This window comes from Dasypus novemcinctus, chromosome 27, assembly GCF_030445035.2.
Source record: "Dasypus novemcinctus isolate mDasNov1 chromosome 27, mDasNov1.1.hap2, whole genome shotgun sequence".
Taxonomy (NCBI): domain Eukaryota; kingdom Metazoa; phylum Chordata; class Mammalia; order Cingulata; family Dasypodidae; genus Dasypus; species Dasypus novemcinctus.
The window spans coordinates 4964515-4976476 of NC_080699.1; the positions used below are offsets into that span (position 1 = coordinate 4964515).

The 11962-nt window shown below is 36.0% G+C and overlaps 1 non-coding gene across 1 annotated transcript; it reads left to right on the forward strand.

The window, feature by feature from the left end:
- Positions 1-2483: 2483 nt before the first annotated feature.
- On the forward strand, positions 2484-2588 carry LOC131276354 (U6 spliceosomal RNA). Its single transcript, XR_009183867.1, has one exon. It is a non-coding gene; the product is annotated as a U6 spliceosomal RNA (small nuclear RNA).
- The last annotated feature ends 9374 nt before the right edge of the window (positions 2589-11962 follow it).

An 11962-nucleotide genomic window follows, 5' to 3' on the forward strand; every position in this document is an offset into this window, starting at 1 on the left:
TGTACAACATAGCAACTCACTCCACACCGATGTTATGTAACAGTCAAAACTCCGGCTCAATGTAACAATTCACGACAAATTTTGCTGTCTGAAAAGTGTTGCAGTTCTCTTGCAAGAAATGGGCTTTCTATAACCTGTAAGGAGAAGGTCTGAAAGGTCACAAAAGAGCCGAAGAATATAAGTGTACCCAAGTGCACCTAGATCATGTTCAGGGGACCAGTCCAGTAGTGGCCCTTAAAGTGTGATCTCCAGATTTACTGTGTCCATAACAGTGGGGACTTGCTTGAACGCAAATGCTAGGCTCCAGTTCATAACTACGGGATCAGAAACTCCGGGGGGCAGGGATCCAGTAATCTGTGTTCTAAGCAGCCCCTTCAGATGATTCTGATACATTCTCCTTTGAGAACGGTTGGTTCCAAAGTCAAAGAGAAAGACAAACTGTTGGAAAATTTAGGTGACTTTTCCAATTTTGACAAAAAAGGAATAAAGTAATGATTGTTGTCTGAAGGAAAAATTAAATGGAAATATAATAGAAACTAAACTGAAATAAAATAGAAATTTTTATAAAATCACTGCCTTTTTAAAGACACAACAGAAAACAAGAGAGAATTTCAATATACATTTATTAGTAGAAAATAGATCATTAAAATAAATGATCATAAAAGGAAGAGAATAGGGGTAAAAGAGAAAGGAACAAACATTTATTAATTGCATGCTATGTGCCAATATTCACAGGCATTATATCTTTTAATCTTCACAGCCTCTAATTTATGAATGAGGACTATGATATCTAATTACCCAATATCACGGTGACTCTGTATAGATTAAACGTCATCAGATAAGAAATATTTTACACCATCATCTAAATTTCAAGTATATACATAATATTTTAACATTTTTTCTCTGAAAATGAAATCTACCTCAATGCCTTTTCCAATATTGCAGAATAAATTGGAGTGGGGATAGGGGCATAACTATCAATATTAAAGTGAAAATCTATTATAGAACTTTTAAAAATAACACCAAAAATTTTTAAAGAAGCTTTAGATTAGATAAATGTTATATCAGAAATAGAGGGGATTCCTGTATCCCACCCCCAACACACTTTCCCCCATTAACGATATCTCTCATTAGGTGTGGTATATTTGTGACAATTGAGGAACACATATTGAAGCATTGCTACTAACCAAGGACTATAGAAAAATAACCCAAGTTTTTATATTAAGAGTTTGGACATTAGTCCAGTCTGCTGTTGCAGCAAGCTGACGCAAAACCTTTCATTAATCAAATAATACAACCCTCACATTCAACTCCTTTGATTATTTTAAACACTACCTAGAGTATTTTGGTGGTATTTTGCTCTACTTAATTTTTATTGTAAGCAAAAGACAGAAACCCAATGTAAATTAATATAAGTGGAAGGGTAATCTGTTGGCAGACCATGAACCACCTCCAAGCAACCGGGCAGGTTTTCCTAGAAGCAGACTCTGGGCCAGGAATTTGGGTGCAAGTGATTTATAAGCACTTCCAGGAAACCAGTTAGGGGGTGGGGAAAGCAGAATGGGGCCAGGGAGGAAACTAAACATGGGAACTTCAGGTGACCCCAGGCTCAGGCTCATCTCTCAGAGAGATCTGGGGTGGAAATTACGGAGTTTTCCTTCCATGGAGGCAGATGAGCTGAGCTTCCTCATGGATGTCGGTCAGGAAGGGGCGACAACAAGCATCTTCCGTGTGATCCCAGCACTCCAAGCTCTCCCAGTGGGCAGGAGTCCGTCCCTGAAGAAGGTTGCAAGTATGAACAACTAGCAGAAAAGCCCTGAAGCTGAGGGAGGGGCAGGCCCCCAGGACTGGTGAAAGAGACCCCAGGGCGGCTGGGTGGTAGCCAGCAGTGTCGGCTCCACAGAAGGGTGCAGCTGGGCCTTAAAAACAACTGTGACTTGTAGCCTTGGACGTTTCGCGTGGCGAGGGAGTCTCCCAGCTCCACGGCGTGCTGAGCTCATTCCTCTCTACCTTCAGAGTAGCTGCCTCTAGGCTGTAAACAAGCACAACTCCTGGGTGTTAACACATCAAGTTCAGCCAACGGAGAGAGGCACACTCCTTTTAGCCCAAGTCCAGCACTCCTAGGGAAGGACTCATTGTCCTCGTCTTTCAAGTGCCCATTTTTGGCCACCATCTTTGACTCACCTCAGGCCCAGGGTGGTTTTTAGGAATATGCCAAACCCTTACAAGAACAGCGAAGGTAAGGATGGAAAGAGAGAGTTCCCAGAAGAATCAGCTGATGTTGGGTGGTTGATTCCATGGTCATAAACTATACTACCAAGTGCACATAACTCCTCCATGACACCTAAGATAAGATAATAAACACAGGGAAAATTAAAAGGATGGGTGTAGCTCAGTGGTTGACCGCCTGCTTCCCATATATGAGGTCCCAGGATCAATCCCTGATATCCCCTGAAAAACAAACTAACTGAAAAACCAGTGAAGTGATTGCTTTGGTAGCACATATACTAAAATTGGAATGATAGAGATGGTTAGCATGAACCCTGCACAAGAATGACACACAAATTAATGAAGTGCTCCATATTTTTTAATAAAAATACATTAAAAAATAAAAAATAACAGTAAAGAATTTTATTTCAGATGTAATGGCATGGAAGTGTAATAGGGAAAACAATACAAAATCTGAATCTATGTAATGCTGCTGGATGAGAATTAAATGTATTATTTCATAATACCCAAATATATCTATATACTCAGCTGATAGTAATATTTTCAAAAGTTTTCCCTCATTTACTTTTGAAATAGTCTGCTTTCTGGTACATAAAATAGCTTGTTAAATAATTAGTCATGCCTATTTGCATGCCTAATTATCAAGACAGATTTTTTAAAAGCTCAATTTTGGTTCAATCTCTTAGTGAAAAGCCATGGTTCAAATTGATTTTGCTATAAGAAAGTAATAAAATATTATTTCCACTCCAGTGAAAATAAGCAGTCTTTCAAAGGCATGTATATTTTAGAAATTGAAATAATACTGTCACATTTTTTCTTTGATGACTTAAATCCTTTTGGAAACTTTTATTATTTGTAAAATTTGCAGGAGAGAACTCTTTTTTGAAACTAAACTTGTTTAGTTCATATTCTTCTAAGCAAAATTCATCATTTAAACAGTGCCCAGACAGTTATTGACAATTCAAATTGCTTTTCATAACTCAAATCAATAGCAAAAATAGGAGTAAAATAATAAATACGTTTTGAAAAATGAAGAATGTTTTCATTATAATGTTCTTCCCCATGGCATTCCAGAGAAAAAACTAAACATCCCAACACTGAAATATGACACATTACAAATAAAAAATGACATACAATAGCTAGTAGAAGCTATTCTGTATGAATATCCTATGCAATGTACTAATAATAAATCACCTATATTTTATCATGATTTAAACAAAAGGAGGTAATTCTCTATGGATAAAAGTCTATCAAAGTGTGTGGTTTGGTATAATCAGAAGTTTAGTCAAATGGTCAAACATTTCTATTATTATGCTTATTATTATTTTATTTATATGGAGAGTTTCCTTTTAAGACACTCTTATACTTTACATTTTACAAGCAACTTTAAAACTTTTTCATGAGAAGTAGCCTCCAAACCACAAACATGCCATCTTCGATGCAACTAAAGTCCAGAAATCCAACCACTTGAATCTCTGGATTTCTGTTGAAAGATCCAGTGAACAGCCTCTAAGACTTCTAAACATAAACTCTTATTTTTTAGAACAGTTTTATATCTACAGAAAAATTGTGAAGCTAGTACTGAAAGTTGCCATATCATCTATACCAACTTTCTCCAAGTATTAGCATCTTACATTAGTATGGCACATTTGTTAAAATTAATAAACCAAAAATGACACATTGTTATTAACTAAAATCCATACTTTATTTAGATTTCCTGTGATTTCATCTATTATCCTTTGTATGTTCCTGATCCCATCCAGACAATTACTTTCAGTTGTCTTGTCTCCTCGGCTGTTCTTGGCTGTGATGGTTTCCCAGACTTTCCTTGATTACTAGGACCTTGACAATTGATGAATACTGTACTGGGCACATGTATTGCAAGATGTCCCTCAACTGGAATTTTCCTGATGTCTTCCTCATGGTTAAATTGGGATTGTGTGTTTTACAGAAGTAGAGTGTTGTTGCACCACATCATATTAACATGACTTACCATTGTTGATGTCGACCTCGATCACCCGGTGAGCTAGCTTGTGTCATGGTATTCCCCCCTGTGAAGTTACTGTTTCCCCCTCCTCCATACCTTACTCTTTGGACGGAAGTTACAGTGCAAGCAACTGCAGGCCACACTCCAAGAAGGGGGGATTAGGTGCCCTGTCTATGAAGGCAGAATAGTTATATAAATTATCTTTAATTATAATGCCTAGGAAATGTGTCTCTTCTTCACCATTTACTTATTTATCCAATCATTTATTTCTATGTGTATGGACTTACCCATATGCATCTTTTTACTTTGGCCAAGAAGCTGGAAGTCAATGGAACCGAAAGAGGACATCACCATGTGAAGCAAGGCTTGGATATAAACCAAGAATCCCCAAGGACTGCTGTTGAGCCAGTGCCAGAGCGCTGCCAGTCTCACAAAAAAAGTGTGGTCTTGCCAACATGCCTTGATCTGGACTTCTGGCCTCGGAAACCATGAGCACAGAAATTCTTGGGGCTTATGCCAAAACCAGTTTGTAGTATTTGTCATAGCAGCCTGACAAAATAAGATAGGGGTTTAGAAAGGGTAAGGGAAGAGAATAACATAGAGAAGAATTTAAAAACGCTAAACAAGTTAAGAAGAGTAAAGAAAAGGTGTCAGTGTTTTCAAAGATATGCATATATGTACACACCTATATATACACAATTTACATAATATGTACATATATATGGATAATTTGCAACTGTATCCAGAAAATGTTTTCTCATTCAAAGAAAAAATTTATTTTTTTAACAATCAACATGCTATATAATGCTCTTATTAAGCATAATTTCACTAATTACAAAATTCATCCAATTCAATACATACATTATACCAAGGTTACTTTATATTCCATGTATAATTTGTTTAGCTCAATTTCTCAAAAACACATCCATTCTTCAATGTGAGAACAACAAGAACCAGTCTGGAGAGTGTTCCTTATTTCTCCAGAATTGCTTACCATTTATTGAACACTGTATGTTTTCAGTAGATAAGATTAAATTATGAGTGATTGTCCCATGATTTTTGTTAACTTTGGGATTTTCAAATCTAGTTTCCTTTTCACATCTCTTAGTCATTTTATTCTGATGCTTCACTTGAAGTAAATAATTATGCTGATTGTTTCCCTGGATTCCTCAAAAGTTTACTATTTATAAGTCTAAGGATTGGGCTCAATGAGACCTGAATATTAAAACTGCCTCTTATTTATTACTTTGGTCACTTAAATTATTTGTGTCTACAAAGTCAAAACCTGGGTTTTCAGTATCAGTATTATATTATTTTGATCAATTTGATATAGTTAACCACCAATTCTGCATAAAATATAAACGAGGCAACATTAATTTCTAAAAAGAGAACTAACATGCATTAAGATCCAATATACTTTAGATGCAGTAATTAAGAATAAAAATTTTTATCTGACCAATGAGGAATCACTCATAAATTTCTGATAAATACCAACAGAGGGTATTTTGTGTTTTGTTTTTATTTCAAATGTATGTTCTTTCCACCACAGCATGATGCTTCTGTAATTTTTATCTGTTCTATGCAATGACCCTTGTCCACATAATGCAACTATCAGTAGAATAAAGCAATACAGAAAATACAAAAGGGGAATGAATGCTCAGTTTAGGAAAATTGCCTTTATTCTGTTACCAGCTCTTATCCTAATTCACTTGGTAACATTGGGCGAGTTATTTCACCTCTCTTATTGTAATGCTTTATTTTCTCTCTTAACACCTGTTCCTTTCAACTAGGGCTCAGCAAGCTTCCCTCAAAGAACTGACCGTAAATATTGCGGGCCTGGGGAACCAGTCTTTCTCTGAGACAGCTACTCAGCTCTGCCATCGTTCTTTCTATGCCTTGTACAATGGTTAGAAAGTTGTTTACCTCTCTCTGCCAGATTTCTCAACCATCAGGTGGGAATTGTGACCGTTTAAAACAGGTCAATGAATTCTTTAGCTCTCCGCCCACATGCCTTGTCTTGACACTGATCTGGCTTTAATAATTCCCTTGTAACCAGAAGTGATACTTCCCACTTTCCAAGGGTATTTCAGAAAAGCCGTAGTGCTTCCACCTGTTTTTCTCTGCCTGCTCTGGCAGAAGCCTGCCCACGTGTAAGAAACCCAACTGCCCTGGGAGCCACCTGCAGGCACTCCAATCCGCTTCACCTGCACCCCAGCCCACAGCCAGCGTCAGCTGCCAGCCTTGGTGGGGAGCCGTTTCGGAAATGCGTCCAGTTGGCGCTTCAGAGGCCTCAGGCCTGCCTGCTGACTGACTGCGTGCATCACCACAAGCAAGGGCTGCCAAGCCAGCCTTTCCCAAATTGCTAACTGACAAAGGTGTGACCAAATTAAAAGAGGTGTTGTTAAACAACGTTCACCTCTGGGGAAATGTGTTATGCAGCAGAAGTAGCCAGAAGAGATACAATGAAATGAGGCCCTCCTCTTATGCTTGTAAAAGAATTAAATAACAACATGCGGAAAAGGACTTGGGCTTCTTCCACAGCAATGTGGAGTGCAGGTTAAACATCTGTGCAAAAATGCTGTTAATGTTTTAGTCATCTCAGCTTCCTAATCAAAGGGAAAGTAGTGAATTTTCAGAACAAAATTTTAAAGAATGAAATCCCTAACCTTAATGAGTAAAATGTGTTAGTACTCAAAGGGGCAGTTTATACATTAGCCACAGGATCCAAGGTCCATGATAATTTTTTTGACCCACAAAATTTTTTCCGTTTAGCTTTTTTAAAAATCAGAAATAAAACATAAATAGAAAAATAATTAATAAAAATAATAAAGCCAGTTTGGATTATATTCATCTTTATACCACGGCCACACTAAAATATAACTGTTACTCTTTATTCTAATGAAGGAAGGGGCCTATGAAGGAAGGCTCAAGATCCCAGGCCAGTGTAAGTCATAATATGAAACCAAATATGTAAAGATTAGTAATGGCCCATTGGAACCTCCAGCCGTGATGCCTCTCTGCAATTCTTGCACGTAAACCTGTACTTTTTCTTTCTTTCTTTCTTTTTCAACTCACCCGCTATTTGGGGTTCTTATTTAGTTTCCCACTGAGCTAATCCTGTATGACTAAAAACATCAAAATTCCTACTGGTTAAGTGAAAAGCAGGTGAGGGAAGAAAGGATAAGAAGGAATCTCAGGAGAAACGTCTGAGTTGAATAATATACTATCATTAAAGAGATGTCAAACTTTTTGAGCTCTAGTCCTAGATCTTAATTTTGTGATTAGGGTAACTCCACTCAAAACAGTTTCATCTCTTTGATGATCTCTAAAAGCTGTTTTCATTTTATATCTTTTTACTGTTTGGGGCCCATTTGGACATGGGAAGGGTCCAAATTTTGAAAATATCTATTTTCTAAGATGGCAAAATATATTTAGAGAAATGTATGTGTGTTCTGCAATTTCTAGAAAGGTCTGGTCCTCTCTCACTTGTTGCCATGTTACGTTGCCTCAGCAGTTAAAGAACATCTCTAGGTTTTAAACAGAATCTCTGTTTCCTTGAGAAGAATGAAGTCCTGACAAGCATTTGTTTTTTATTCTGAGCTGATCTTCAGTTAGCCCAAAAAAGAAGGGTAATTAGAAACCCAGAATGGCTCAGAATGTCCATGCATTAAGCTCTGATTAATGATAAAAGAGTTGCCAGTAAATTTTACTTCTAAATGAAACTATTCCAGCTATTTGTTATCATATTTACCAAAGTAACAGTTATCTGATAAGTTTGGGAAAGGGTTGTGATTTGGGCCTCTCCAAAAATAAACTGCAGTCTGGTCTGCTTAAGCTAACTTTTCTTGATTATCATTAAAAACAAACAAACAAACACAAAGCAAAACCAAGCTCTATGTGTAAGGCATTCATATTCCTGCTGTGTGAAAATAGTAGAACCAGAAGGAAGCGCTTATATAACGGTGCTATGTATGTAGTATAACTAGGCTGACAAAGTAGTCATGTTCCAATTCCAGTATTCTGATTCCTTAACTTTGTAATTGAAGAATTCTTACCGAATATTTTATCTCCTTCAGCTTCACTTTCTTCTGCTCTTAAAGTGAAATAATTAAGACTGCCCCATCTGTTGCAACATGTGTTTATGGCGAGAAAGGAGGCATATTACATATGAAACATTTACATGGTAATGTGAAAGACAAGTATTAGTAATTGTAGAAATAATAGCCTTAGTGTTAAGTTTTTAAAAGTCCTCTATGCAAGGAAACAATTTTCCAACATTTTACAGAATATTTGAATTTTGAAAGAAATCTTAAGTCTTTCCATTCAAGGTAACGTTATTTAAAAAGTTGCTGCAAGATAGAAATACTGACCCCAGGATTATAAGAACTTTCACTCTAGTAGATAAACTATACATAGATAAATATAAGATTCTACAAAAAATAATTCAGTGTATTCAGATCTTAACTGTTTCCATGAACATTTCTATCCTAATTAATTTTAAACCTTAACCAATAAGTATTTTATAATTCAAGATATATCCCAAAATATTCATAGTCATATTAGAGTCATAGTCTCAAGTAACAAATTAATTATAAATTAAAATGTCACCTTTTTTAAATAGAACATAAGTGACAAGGGGACTATATTTAGATGCATGTTGTAGTGAAATTTTCAGATTAAATGCATTCATTCATGCTTTTAGTTAAAAGAATATTTCATATTTAATTTTCAATGAGAAATTTAAAAACATTTATTTTGTTAACCAGCCACACCATTGTCATTGACCAAAGGGTAATATTAAAAAGTAAAATGATGTCAGGTGGAGTGAAATAAGCCAGGCACAAAAGGACAAATATTGTATGAGCTCACTGATATGAAATAATTAGAATAAGCAAACTTGTAGAGTCAAAAACTAGAATATAGGTTACCAGGGGTCAGGGTAGAGGTAGGGCATGGGAGTCAATTCTTAAAATACACAGTTTCTATTTGGGGTGATAGAAAAGTTTTGGCAGTGGAGAGTGCTGATGGCAGCACAACATTGTGAATGCAATTAACACTGAAATATATATTTGGATATGATTAAAAGGGGAACTATGAAGCTATATATGTGTTACTAAGGGAAAATTTTTTTTAAAAAAACAAGAAACACTAATATAAACCATGGACTATAGTTAATAGTACAGTTATAATAACATTCTTTCCTCATTTGTAACAGATGAACCACACTATTGTAAGGCGTTAATAATGGGAGTATATGGGAACTCTATTTTTTGCATGATTTTTCTGTAAGCCTGCAACTTCTCTAATAAAACTCGATTTAATAAAACCAAAATTAAAGCAGACACAAATCAATCTAATTAAACATTTTAACTGTAATACATTTCTGGATAACAAAATTAGATTAAAATATACCTTAAATTTTTAAATTAAAATTAATTTTAAAATAATTAAAATAAACTCATATTTTAAATTAAAAATACTTTTATGTAGAATGGGAATTTTCAGATTATTAGAATTCACAATTTAATCATAATTTAATTTGGGGAATTCATAGTGTGTAGTTTTATTTTTAAGAATATTTAAAATTTTATCACCATTTCACACAACAAAGGAAAATTTAATATCTTAAAGAAAGGAAGGTTATTACCTAGAGCAAATGATAATCTTTGCCATGAAAGTATATTTTCAGCTTAGCAACAATATATACACATAATATTGACTTTATTCATTATCATTTTACCATAGAATTGGGGAAAGTTATCCGTAAGAAAACACAGTTCATATAATGAAGTTTGGAAAACCAAAAGAGGTGCAAAATACAGTGAGATAACAAAAGGTGTGTGCTTAATATTTTTCCAAACAATTAGCTTAATAATAAATTAGAAAAGGATTCTTGAAAAAAGTTTCTCACAAGCTGAATCCTGGAAGATGTAAAATAATAGAGGATGGGTCAAAATTGTAAATCTATAAATAGTATAGCATGCCATTAATAAGAGTGTTCGCTTTTTAAAAATTTTTTTTTATTTTTAAAGAAGCTTTAGATTACATAAATGTTATGTAAAAAATATAGGGAAGAAAGCAGATATGGCTCAATGGAAAGAGGTTCCGCCTACCATATAGGAGGTCCAGAGTGTGACACCGAGGGCCTCCTGTCTCATGTGGCAAGCTGGCCCACGTGGAGTGCTGCCAGACAGAGTGCCCCCCACACAAGAAGTGCACCCCATGCAAGGAGTGCAGCCCCCTGCAGGAAAGCAGACTGCCCAGGAGTGGAGCTGCCCACGTGGAGAGCTGACGCAGCAAGATGACGCAACAAATGAGAGACACAAAGAAGAGACCATTTGAGATGCAGGGAACTAGGAAGCTGAGGTGGAGCAAAAGAATGATCGCCTCTCTCCCACTCCGGAAGGCTCTAGGATGGGTTCACAGAGCCACCCAATGAAAGCATAACAGGCACAGAAGAACACACAGCAAATGGACACAGAGAGCAGACAATGTAGGGGGAGACGGAATAAGGAAAAAGAAAATGTATAAGGGAATTCCCATATACCCCACCCTTCCCCCTCCCACACTTTCCCACATTAACAACATCCTTCATTAATGTGGTACATTTGTTAAAATTGATGAACACATATTGAAGCATTGCTACTAACCATGGACCATAGTTTAGAGTTTACACTCTGCCCCACACAATTGTATAGGGTATTACAAAATATACGATGGCCTGTATCTGTCATTGCAACATCATGCAGGATAATTCCAATGCCCTGAAAGTGTCCCCATGTTACATTTTTCCCTCTCCCTCCCCTTTTGAATCACGTGAGGTTCATTACTGACTCTGGCTGTAGCTTTGGGTAAATTATGTGGTCTCTTAAGCCTGAATTTATGCATCTATTAAAAGGGTTTAAAATATGCATCCCTTAGATTATTGTAATAATTGCATAAGTTAATTAAAACAAAAAGGATATCTCAACATGTAGCACTTAGTCCAGGCTAAATAAATATTGTCAATATTTGATGATGATAATGACTTAAACGGAAAGATGCATCAAAATGTGAGAAGAATGGAGTGAAGAAACAGGCATGTTCTGGGTCATGAGTGTGTTTTATGTCACACTAAGGACACGTACTTAGGGAAGAGGCACCCAATGATTTATCTTTAGGAAACCCGTTTTAATAGTACTTTACAGAACAGATTGAATCAGGTCAAGAATTGCAGCACAAAAGAGTAGTTTGGAGCCTGTTTCAGTAGTTCAAGTGACAAAGCATGACAGCGGTATGCTATAGCAAAAGTGGCTATGAGAAAGAAGATAATGATACAGATCACAGGGGTATTTTTAGGGACGCTACATGTAGTGAATCGTCATGTGCTGAGATGTTTATGAAGGAGCCAGAGAGTTTAAGAGGCATCCTGGGTTTGATAAAACCGTTCGGCATACCTTAATACAAACATTTCTCAATACTGAGAATTTTAAGAATGGACTATTTGGGACATATTGAGAATGTGCTTTTAAAAAATGTACCCCTTATTTAGCAAATCAATTTTATTGATACATATGAACAAAACATAAATCCATCCAAAGTGTATAATCAGTCACATAGTTGTGCATTCATCACTTCATTCATTATTAGAGCATTTTCATTATTCCAATAATAATGACAAGAAACAAATTCATCACCTCTCAATCTCTCTGCTTCCCCTTCCATACATATCTACTATGCTCTTTCCATCTCAGGAGTTTATTTGTA